Source organism: Notothenia rossii (genome assembly GCF_949606895.1).
Source record: "Notothenia rossii genome assembly, chromosome: 8".
Classification (NCBI taxonomy): Eukaryota; Metazoa; Chordata; class Actinopteri; order Perciformes; family Nototheniidae; genus Notothenia; species Notothenia rossii.
The window spans coordinates 46,434,826-46,445,826 of record NC_136906.1 but is presented as its reverse complement, the minus strand read 5'-3'; the positions used below and the strand labels follow the sequence as shown (position 1 = coordinate 46,445,826).

The following is an 11,001-nucleotide window of genomic DNA, read 5'->3' as shown; positions in this document are numbered from 1 at the left end:
TGGAGGAGAAAGAATGCTGAGTTGCATCCAAAGAACACCATACCCAGGGGTACACATCACTTTTTTGCCATGGTTCTTAAATGAGCACCTGGGCCCAGGAGTTCAAAACTTTTAATCCCTATCTGATCAGGCCGAAAATTAGGATGAGCACCAACGGTCAAAAATGTTTTTTTCCCTCCCAGAACTGCCAGCGCAGCGTCTCCCCAGATCTGGCGCCCTTGGCGAACATCCGTAATGCCAGTGCGACGGGCCGGCCCTGAGTTGATATGCAACTCGCAAATATCTTTCTCTCTCTTCTCTCTCCTCTTTTCTCTTTTCCCTCTCTCTCAATGTTGGTACGCAAATGCGCCTTTTTTCAAATGACCCGGTGCTCTTTTTTTGGCGGAGGTGCTCATGCGCACCTGCGCACCAGTTATGTGCAGCCCTGACCATACCTACTGTGAAACATGGGGGTGGAAACATCATGCTTTGGGGCTGTTTTTCTGCAAAGGGACCAGGACGACTGATCCGTGTAAAGGAAAGAATGAATGGGGCCATGTATCGTGAGATTTTGAGTGACAACCTCCTTCCATCAGCAAGGGCATTGAAGATGAAACGTGGCTGGGTCTTTCAGCATGACAATGGTCCCAAACACACCGCCCGGGCAACGAAGGAGTGGCTTCGTAAGAAGCATTTCAAGGTCCTGGAGTGGCCTAGCCAGTCTCCAGATCTCAAACCCATAGAAAATATTTGGAGGGAGTTGAAAGTCCATGTTGCCCAGCGACAGCCCCAAAACATCACTGCTCTAGAGGAGATCTGCATGGAGGAATGGGCCAAAATACCTGCAACAGTGTGTGAAAACCTTGTGAAGACTTACAGAAAACGTTTGACCTCTGTCATTGTCAACAAAGGGTATATAACAAAGTATTGAGATGAACTTTTGTTATTGACCAAATACTTATTTTCCACCATAATTTGCTAATAGAGTCTTTAAAAATCAGACAATGTGATTTTTCTGGATTTTTTTTTCTCATTTTGTCTCTCATAGTTGAGGTATACCTGCAAATTACAGGCCTCTCTCATCTTTTTAAGTGGGAGAACTTGCACAATTGGTGGCTGACTAAATATTTGTTTGCCCCACTGTAGCTCCTAGCCAGTGCTTTCAAACTGGACACTCCCGGGTGGCATTGATGAAAGTGTCTCAAAACACTTTCTTGGCCTGGCTTTCGCACAATAACTCTTGCGCCCCACAACACACACCCATTTTGGATACTGAGTTCATGCTTCCTCACTGCATAAGGGCAAACTCAACCTCTTTTAATTCTGATGACCAGCCTCTGTTTACCAATTCCCGCACCCGTGAGACTACTGGAGCCTTGTCTGTCCATACTTTCACTTGGTCAGCAATCACAAGTGTGATGTCAGAACTCTCCAGCATGAGAACCCTCTCTTCTTGCCTCCCCAGGTCAGGTTTCTCTGGTAGGGGCAGGCGGCTCAGTGTGCATGGGCGCGGGAAGGGGGGTGATGAGGGCGCTGCAGCACCGCCTAGCGGCAGGCAGGGGGTGCGGAGCTCCCCTGTCTAAATTATTATTTGACGGTTATTGCTGCTCCCGCTGTGCATAATCTGTGTAATTTGTAGCCAATAAATTCCACATTGTTGGTAAAATAATATGTTGGCCTGCCCCAAATGTTTTTTCTGTAGCCCCGGACAATTCTACCTCAATAATATAATACATTAACCGTGCTTTACGTCAACCTCATCATGACACTAGAGAGGACGGTAGGAGTGTAATTTCCCATTTTCAGTGAATGCAACTGAGGCAAGACACCAGACCAATCCAATAGAGTCTGTATGCAGACCACAGCAAGGAGGCGGATCCTAAAGGGGGTGGATCCTATAGGGGTCGTTTCCTAAAGGGTTATGAGCCCCGCCCTCCACGTATTTCTTAAAGGTATATGACGCTCTGTTTCTCATCTATTTTAATGCTTTGAATGAATCATAAAGGAACTTTGAAAAATAATAATTATAATTAATTTGCATAAATAATGAAGAGTATACAACCCACAGAGAAGACAAATTAATTGACCTATTGACAGATCATAATGAATACAGAGTCAATTTGATAGTTTATCATAACATAGGATACATTAAACTCATAAATTGTAGGAATATAATTTTTTACTGTTTGTGCAGTGGTAGTAATTATTATTCAAATCAATCAACTACGTTTTATGGAAGATATTGCTGTATATCATTTAACAACATGAGTAGAGGTTTCTGTACACCTAAAATACTGAAGTTGAAGTTACTGTCCTGATGTGTATCATTCATTTGTTCATGTTGTGTCTGGTGGTAAGATTAATTAATTAATTAACGTATTTATTATTTTTGAAACATTACAATACACATCAAATACTAAACATGAAATGTATAGTACATACCAATACATTGTACAAAGGAAAATATATACAGTACATACAAAGAGGAAAGTCTTCATTAAACATAAACATTTTATTGGGTGTTCTAATTCAGCAAACACAAAATATGTGCCCAGATTTCATTATCTCTGACTTCATCAACCAAAAGATCAATTTTGATATTTAACATGAACTCAGAAAGAAAAACACACTGTCTGCCTTATACAACTTTTGTTGGTCATCTCTGAATATCATCCAAGTTTTGTAGATGGACAATTTTTCTATTGTTAGTATAAAGTTTACACGAGGCTATATATTTCACTATGGGGTGTGTTAACACCCAGAATGATATTTGGCTATTTCTGTGTAAATTACACTTTGAACAGAGACAAGATAAGGGCAGCAACTTGAGTTGCCCAAGCATTGACATGAAACAAACATAATGGCCTGTTTCCTCTGTGACCAAATAAACAGCACATAGAGGAGTAGGGACAAGCTTCAATTTGTACAGGTTTTACATATTTGGAAGAATGTCATATAATATTTGAGAATTGAATTCTGGCAATTGACCCTCTGGAGAAATTGTCTGTAGCTGCCATATATTATTTGACTTGCTGTTTGTCAACCACAGCTTCCCAGTACGTCTGTATGTATGATGTCTGCTTATTGTTTTACAATTACATCCTGTCAGAACCATGTGTACATTGTCAATGTAATCTTATTCAAAGGAAGAATCAGAGCATAATAAATGAAGCGGTAATACACTAATACTTGCTATGCACCCAATGTCTGATGCATTATGAACATTCTTATAATGTATTATAATTAGGGACTTTAACACGTTAATTAAGATTAATTAATTACACAAAAATTAACGCGTTAAAAAAATTAAAGCATTTTAATCGCACTTATTTTTGCACCGCGGAACGTTTCTCACTGGATGAGTTTCAGGCCTACCGATTATACTGGAGCACCAACTAACGTTCATGACTTCAAACAACAACAAACCACAGTGAACAATAGTGAAACGTGAACGAAGAAGCTGATGAGACCGCTTTGGTTGGCCCCGTGGATGGGACATTTTGTTTTAAAAAACGGACGGATGGAAGCGTCAATAAGAGCACGGTTGTTTGCAAATTATGCAAAAAGGAATTTGCATATCACCGCAGTACATCAAGCCTCAAGTATCAACTCAATGCAAAACCTATAGCAGCTAGCGTGGAAGCTAGCGTAGACGTTAGCCCGACTCGGAGTACAAGGACCCACACCCAATTCGCGTCGATCAAACAGTGGCCTATGCAACAGAGAGATTTTATTTTTCATCAGGATATTGGAAGAATAGGAGGGATTGAGGTCAATCACTGGCACTTTTTTATTTTATTTTAAATGGTACACTTTATGTTGAACTATTTATTACGTTGTTGGTGCAACTGGCACTTTATGTTGAACTGTTTATTGTTTTGGCCAAGGTTATTGAGAGAGTTGGACTGAAATGTATTCGATTTTTTAAATCAACTGTTGGTAAAACAACAAAGTATTTTATGGTCTCTGAAGCAACAGAGAGATGTTTTCTAATAGTCAGGGTTTCCAATGTTCTGAATGTACTTGAAAGTATTGTGTTTTCCTTAAAAAAAACTAAGTGTTATAGTTTACAGAAGGTCTACCTACCTATACGCTACCTGAATCTCTGAAATGTACTATATTCCTAAATATGCTATTGCTACACTTTATGGCAAAAATTGCACTTTTCTGTTGGTCTTGGTTAAGTACCACCTTGAAAAAAATAAACAATGTTTTGTTGCTTAAGCTTATGTATTCAGTCATTATTCAATGGTATACTAAAATCCATGTGAAAAAAATTGCTTCTCACTGTTCTCAGGTCAAATATTTATATGTGATTAAAAATGCGATTAATTGCGATTAATTCATTACAAAGCCTGTAATTAATTAGATTAATTTTTTTAATCGAGTCCCGGCCCTAATTATAATCAGCTTATAACACTGTATAAGTATAGTTATAAGAACTCATTAATGCTCATAAATGAACTAGTTGATGTGGGATTCAACAATAGTAGGACTCAAGTTTCTCCATTCTCTTATGTAGGGTGTGAGCTTGCTTTACTGAACAGGACTATGAAGCACAGCTTCCCAGTATGTCTGTATGTACAGTATGATGTCTGCTTGTATATTGTTTTACAATTACATCCTGTCAGAGCCATGTGTACATTGTCAATGTAATCTTTGGGTTTTGCTTATATTATTTCGAAGCAGGAGCTATTTTTTAGGGATTGCATTTCTAATAATGAATGATTGACTTACCGTATTTTCCGGACTATAAGTCGCACTTTTTTTCCTAGTTTGGCTGGTCCTGCGACTTATAGTCAGGAGCGACGTATATATGTTTTAAATGTCAATTCATGCTGACTGACATGAACCGTCTACAGCCACCAGAGGGCGCTCTAGGCTTGTGACAACTATATGCTGCTCCTGTACCACTGAAAAAAACGAAGAAGAGAGCGGACGGTTCTTCCGGGTTAGCTGCTTGTTAGCCATCTGTTGTTAGCCGTCTTGTTAGCTTGTTAGCCGTCTGTTGTTAGCCCGCCGTCTTGTGTCCGGTGCGGCGCAGGGTCCACCCCTACCAGCCCAGCGGCCGAATGCTCAGTGGGTGCGTCCGAGATGCCCCGTCTGTCCCAGCAGTCCTCCGTCGGAGCGCGTCAAGGGGTAGAAGCATGCCACCCTAGCCCGACTCGCAGAGCCAGCCTCCAGGTAGAAGGTATGTGTTGCGTTAACATACCGGACCTGTGTAGTTAATAACTTCCCTTTCCAGTTTACCGTAAATGTCTGTTATTGGCTTGGATTTGAAAATAAATATCTGAATAAATACGACTTATAGTCCGGTGCGACCTATATACGTTTTTTTCCTCTTCACGACGCATTTATTGGCTGATGCGACTTATACTCAGGAGCGACTTATAGTCCGGAAAATACGGTACCCAATTCCTTTTATCCTGAAGCTTATGGCATATCTTTAATGCAAATTATACATGAGTCAATCCAATGTTGATACATTAATGAATTTCCTCTAAGATCCGTTATATACTTAGATCCCCAAATGGTCTGGTTTCCAACCTCATCTCCTGTACGGCTCCTTTAGTGTTCCACCCCCTGCTTTCTGCCAGCTAGCCCATCTTTGAGTGACACATTGATAGAAAGAAGGAATCCCTGTTAAAATCAAGGTCTTTTCCGAATCAATTGAGAAATTGTTTAGGCAATAGCTTCCAGTCCCCTGATGTTGGGTGATTGATCCATAATACGCTTCAACCAACCATAATGAAGTGCTTCTCTGTGAGATAAAAATATATAGCATTTTAAACCCTGTCTCATAATCTCCAGTGATAACTGATCTTTTTCAATTGTATGCCTCTTTCCAGACCAAATAGTCTAGGGGTAAGATAAATAACTTGGCTTTGGATAAGTTGAGCATATAAATAAGGGAAAATACTGTAACGTACACCACATGGCTTTAATAAATACATATTGTTTATGAGGAGAGAAAAGCTGTGTTTTTCATCAACGCATATATGGAAAGGAAGTTACATCAACACACATAAGATAATTGTATAACACAAATTCCCCTTAAACCTTCATCTTATTCAAAGGAATAATTAGATCATAATAAATGAAGCGGTAATACTGGTTATGCATCATACTTATAATGTATTATAATCAGCTTATAACACTATAATTATTGTTATAGGAACTCATTGATGCTCATAAATGAAGCAGTTGATGTGGGATTCAGCAGTAGTAGGATTCAAGTGTCTCCATGCTCTTGTTCTGAAAACTTATGTAGGATTTAGAAGGCGTTTTTAGAATCGGCTTTACAGTTATACAGAAGGACCAGAGTTTGCTCTGAATAGGAAGTTTTTTAAGGAAGATTTCCGAACCCATGGTGTAGGACTAAAACACATACACGCATATTACAATCACTCACTTAGACTGGCCTCCAATATGTTAAAACAAAAGACACAGATCAGTGTCCCTTATGGGGTTAGTTAGGGTTAGGCTTGGGGCTAGGGGTAAAGATAGTTTTGAGGGAACATAGGGCTGACTGTAGGTACGCTCCCGTGTGTGACAGTGCAAAATGTTTGCCTATTGTTTGACTCCTGTTGTCTGTTATTCTGTGTTAAAGTAGTAATAGTCTGTCCTTTAGCACAGTTACATGTCTGCCCGGTAGAAATGTTTAAGTGAACAGCTTGACCTGTATCTGTTTTTGTGTACTTGTCTAGGCGGATGATGTGTCCCTTCAAAATGTGGCAGGCAAAACAGTTTTCTGAATCTTACATCAATGATTGCTATTAAAAATCATTGCCATCTGAAACATTAAAATACAAGGTTATTTAATTTTCAACAGTGTAATAGAATCCGACTATACGATTTTCATCAGCATCCTGGTCTGTACAAAGAGCAGTTAGCACTGTTGAAAAAAGGACAAATATATGAGAGAAGTACAAAAGTTTATTTTGTATAACATGTAAAGCCTAGAAACACAATATTTGTATGCACAAATTACTCAAGTATAAAGACATCAGGCCATTGTGTCCGATGACAGCGGAAGGAGAGAGCTGGTTAGGAAGGCGTAACTCCTTTTCCCCGCAGCGTTCCATAACTTAAGCATCGGTCTGTTTAGAGGAAAACATATGCAGCACTGTGCAGTTGTGGAGGATGCAGGACTTAAACATAAGTATGATTAAAACGAGCTACGCCATTACCCTCTCGACAACAAATAAATTATTATTATTAACAGACAGAACAGACGTGACTAGGAACTCTCAAGTAAACACGTGTTTAGTTTAAATAAAGCCTCTCATTTTTGGTATAAAGCTTTGAAATAGGGCTTTGAATTTGAAACATTAAGGCTTCTACACAATTTCTGAACACGATGGCAGCAGTTAACAATATAGACCCTCCAGAAAAACGCGGGCAAAAATCCTTGATTATGCGGGCTAAAATCCTTGATTATGCGATTAAACATGCAGGGTTTTTAAGTGATTTTATGCGGTGAAATTGCGAAATATGCGGAAAGTTGCGAAAAATAATAGTTTTTTTTAAAATATTGGGCTGTCTTATTTATTCTCTCTCACACAAAACCTGCCACTAACGTTAAACCCCTTTCCTATTCAATTAAACACATTCAATGTTTATTTATTGTAAAAGCAATTGGGCTATTTTAATCACTCACACACACACACACACACACACACACACACACACACACACACACACACACACACACACACACACACACACACACACACACACACACACACACACACACACACACACACACACACACACACACACACACACACACACACACACACACACACACACACACACACACACACACACACACACACACTTCTCCGCACGGGGTTCAGAATAGTTTCCCCCCACTTTTGTGAAAGACATCGGGGTACTGCTTTGTCCGGTCTTTAGCAGAAATGTTTGTCGGTAAATGAGATGGATCAGATTTTTTCATCTTGGTGTTTTCTCTCTCGTGTGAGTTCCACACGTTCACTCTACGGTGTTGTTTACCTTCTGTGATGCGCGAGCTGATGACGTCACGTCATCATCATCACTACTTCACGAGTTAACTTTTTTTTCCCTCAACTTTGTGTGGAAAAATGCGGGGATTATGCAGCCTTTTGATAAATATGCGGCCTTTTAAAAATCTGCGCCATTTTGATGATTATGCGGTAAATTCTGCGATCGCGTTTTTCTGGAGGGTCTAACAATAGAGTCTGCAAGGAGGCGGATCCTAAAGGGGGTGGATCCTATAGGGGGCGTTTCCTAAAGGGTTATGCAGTCTGCATCCAGACCCATCTTGACCAATCAGAGAGTTGCATAGAAATTAAAGGGTGCTTGTGTCATTCAAGCTTGTGTGTGTGTGTGTGTGTGTGTGTGTGTGTGTGTGTGTGTGTGTGTGTGTGTAAATAGCACATTTAGTGTGTGTGTGAGACAAGCGGCAAACTCTGTGGAAGAGCCGGGACGCCAATACGGAAGTGGCACACACTGCAGTTCATATATTGGCCGATAGGGACTGACTGCAGAAAGGAGCAATTTCCATAGACCCCCATGTTAAAATGCCCAACTTTACAGCAGAAAAAAACATGTTTCTACCCATGGATGCAATAAATATTATTATGAATGTAGTTAGATTCCACCTTCATGATTATGGATCTGTGATTGAATTGTTTTCTAACACGACCCTTTCATTTATATTAGGTCTTAAAGTTTTTGCATAAATTAGGGCGTGGTCACATTGAGTGACGGCTCTGTGAAGTGACTGCTGCTGTTAGCTTCTTGTCTCTCTGCTAGCTGCTCCGTGAAGCTAGTTACAGGCACTCTGCCTGTTCAGCTCATCCAGGGAATACAACTTGCCCCGGCCGTGTTTGTTTGTTCTTCATCCTTATATATCGGACTATTGTGACTCGCTCTGCGGTTGAAACAGACGGTGCATGAATGCGGTTTTGCGGTAAGTGAAATTCGAGTACTTATTTATGTGTTAATGATTTTAATCAGCTACGTAATTAATGTTACGGCTTGGATTAGCATGTAAGCGAGTGGTAGCTACATCGGTGCTAACGATGCTAATAGTAGCCTCCAAGTTAAAATCATAGACTATATTTATAAAGGTTAAAACTAAATAGACAAGTTGATAAAATAAGGTCATCCTTGTAACTTAGTGAGATGATTATTAATTAGGTAGGAACTGTATGCATCGCTAAGGTTAATTTAAATTGGCTATGCTCAAGTATGTAGACAAGCTAATGTCGAAGTAGTATATGTGAAATCAACCTCACAACAAGATGTGTGTATATTACAATTATTAATGTCATATTTCAAGATGATTACTTAGATATTACAATATGGTTGGTTGAGCTGGAGTTCATTATTGAGCTTACACGTTAACATCACAGTCATCTGAAGAACAAACCTTGTTGTTTTTATGAATTGCATTACCAAATTGGTATCAAATAAACAGCAAGCATTGGTAACACAACTTCCAAAGTTACAGTAAAATAAAAAGGACCCTGACTCAGACAATACACAATCCAACATGTTCAACAGAAGAGAATCAGTTATATTGTTTGTACACATGGTACTTGTATACATATATATCTGTTTGTTTAAGGTGTCCAGGTGATGCAGACAGGCTGGACCAGAGAGTGAGAGACAGAACTGGACTCCTCACAGCAGTGAACTTCAGCACGGGTATAAAGACTCTATTTTTCATACTGAACAAAGAATCAAGAAAGTATTGACTTTAATACACTGATATACATTCCATTAAACAATACTAGATCACCTACACACCAGTGAAGTTGAGGTTTTTTTCTGTGCAAAAAGTTAAATTTAGATGTTAACAAGCAATATGATTTTGTCAGCTTTCTAATTTAATGTATTAAAGGCAAAGATATTTAACACATAGTGAGAACTGCTACTATTTATCTCTCAATATTGTATTTAAAAAACGTGGTAAAAGTTATTCTTTCAGTGAGACAACAGAGCAAGCTTCTACAGTTGCACTACGTTTTGATAACAGTTCAATATTATTTTGATAACATATATTTCAATGTTGATGAACTTCATACTTTTCATTCATAATCTGATTGTCTTTGTAGCTCACTGTTGAAATAAAAAAAAAACATTACAATTAAAAAATAATTATATCTACAGCCCCTAAACACACACACACCGCTTTCATAAATAGCACACTTGTTCAGCAATAATATGTTTTATGTTTCCTGTAATTTTTGTTAGGAAAGGACATGCCTGAAATACACAACATTTTCTCCTTCTCTGAGGGTCAAGAAGAACATCCAAGAGGAAAATTAAAAGCTGATGCTATGAGATTTTAAGACCAGTACACTACTTTTATTGTAAAAACAGTCAGCTGATCGAATGCACCTATATCCACATCTACACTCCGTCAGCTGATTATTTCTATTTGCCTCGCTTTATGAGCTTCACATCACTTGTGCCTTGTACCGCAGAGTTTGCAACGTCACAAATAAATGGGGCCAATCTTCAGTAAGAATAATGGACAAAAGGAGTGCAATTACAATTTATTGAAATGTGAACCAAAACTTAATCAAACATTTTTTAAATAAAAAGCACATATGGACGGAAGGTGTAAAAATATTAAAGTAAACACATTTAGTCAGATAAAGTGACAGACTAGGCCTGTGCAGTTGGTATCAGCTTTGCCCAGCATGGGCACCTCCATCAGGCCTGGATCTCCTCACAGAGGAAAGACCCTCAGTCCTCTCCAAACCAACAGACAGGACGTCCATCACACGGAGGTTTCTCCCTGAAGTCTCTGCAGCTTTCTGGACACCATGCTGTCTCAATCCCTCCACACTGAATATGAGAGGGGGAAAATGAAAATAACAAATGCTTTAGACAATAAGAAACATAAAGTTGACTGTTGAGTTGCTCAGTTTTTTTAAATTGTCAATACTATTACTGTATAACTAATGTATCAGGTTAAGAGGCACATTCAAATAAAGATTGGTCTTTAAATACATGTTGTCTTTT

The 11,001-nt window shown here is 39.1% G+C and overlaps 1 long non-coding RNA gene across 1 annotated transcript; it reads left to right on the top strand.

Moving 5' to 3' along the window:
- The first annotated feature begins 1,124 nt into the window (after positions 1 to 1,124).
- Positions 1,125 to 10,513, top strand: LOC307014847. Its single transcript, XR_013801330.1, has 2 exons — positions 1,125 to 9,675; positions 10,225 to 10,513. It is a non-coding gene; the product is annotated as an uncharacterized lncRNA (long non-coding RNA).
- The last annotated feature ends 488 nt before the right edge of the window (positions 10,514 to 11,001 follow it).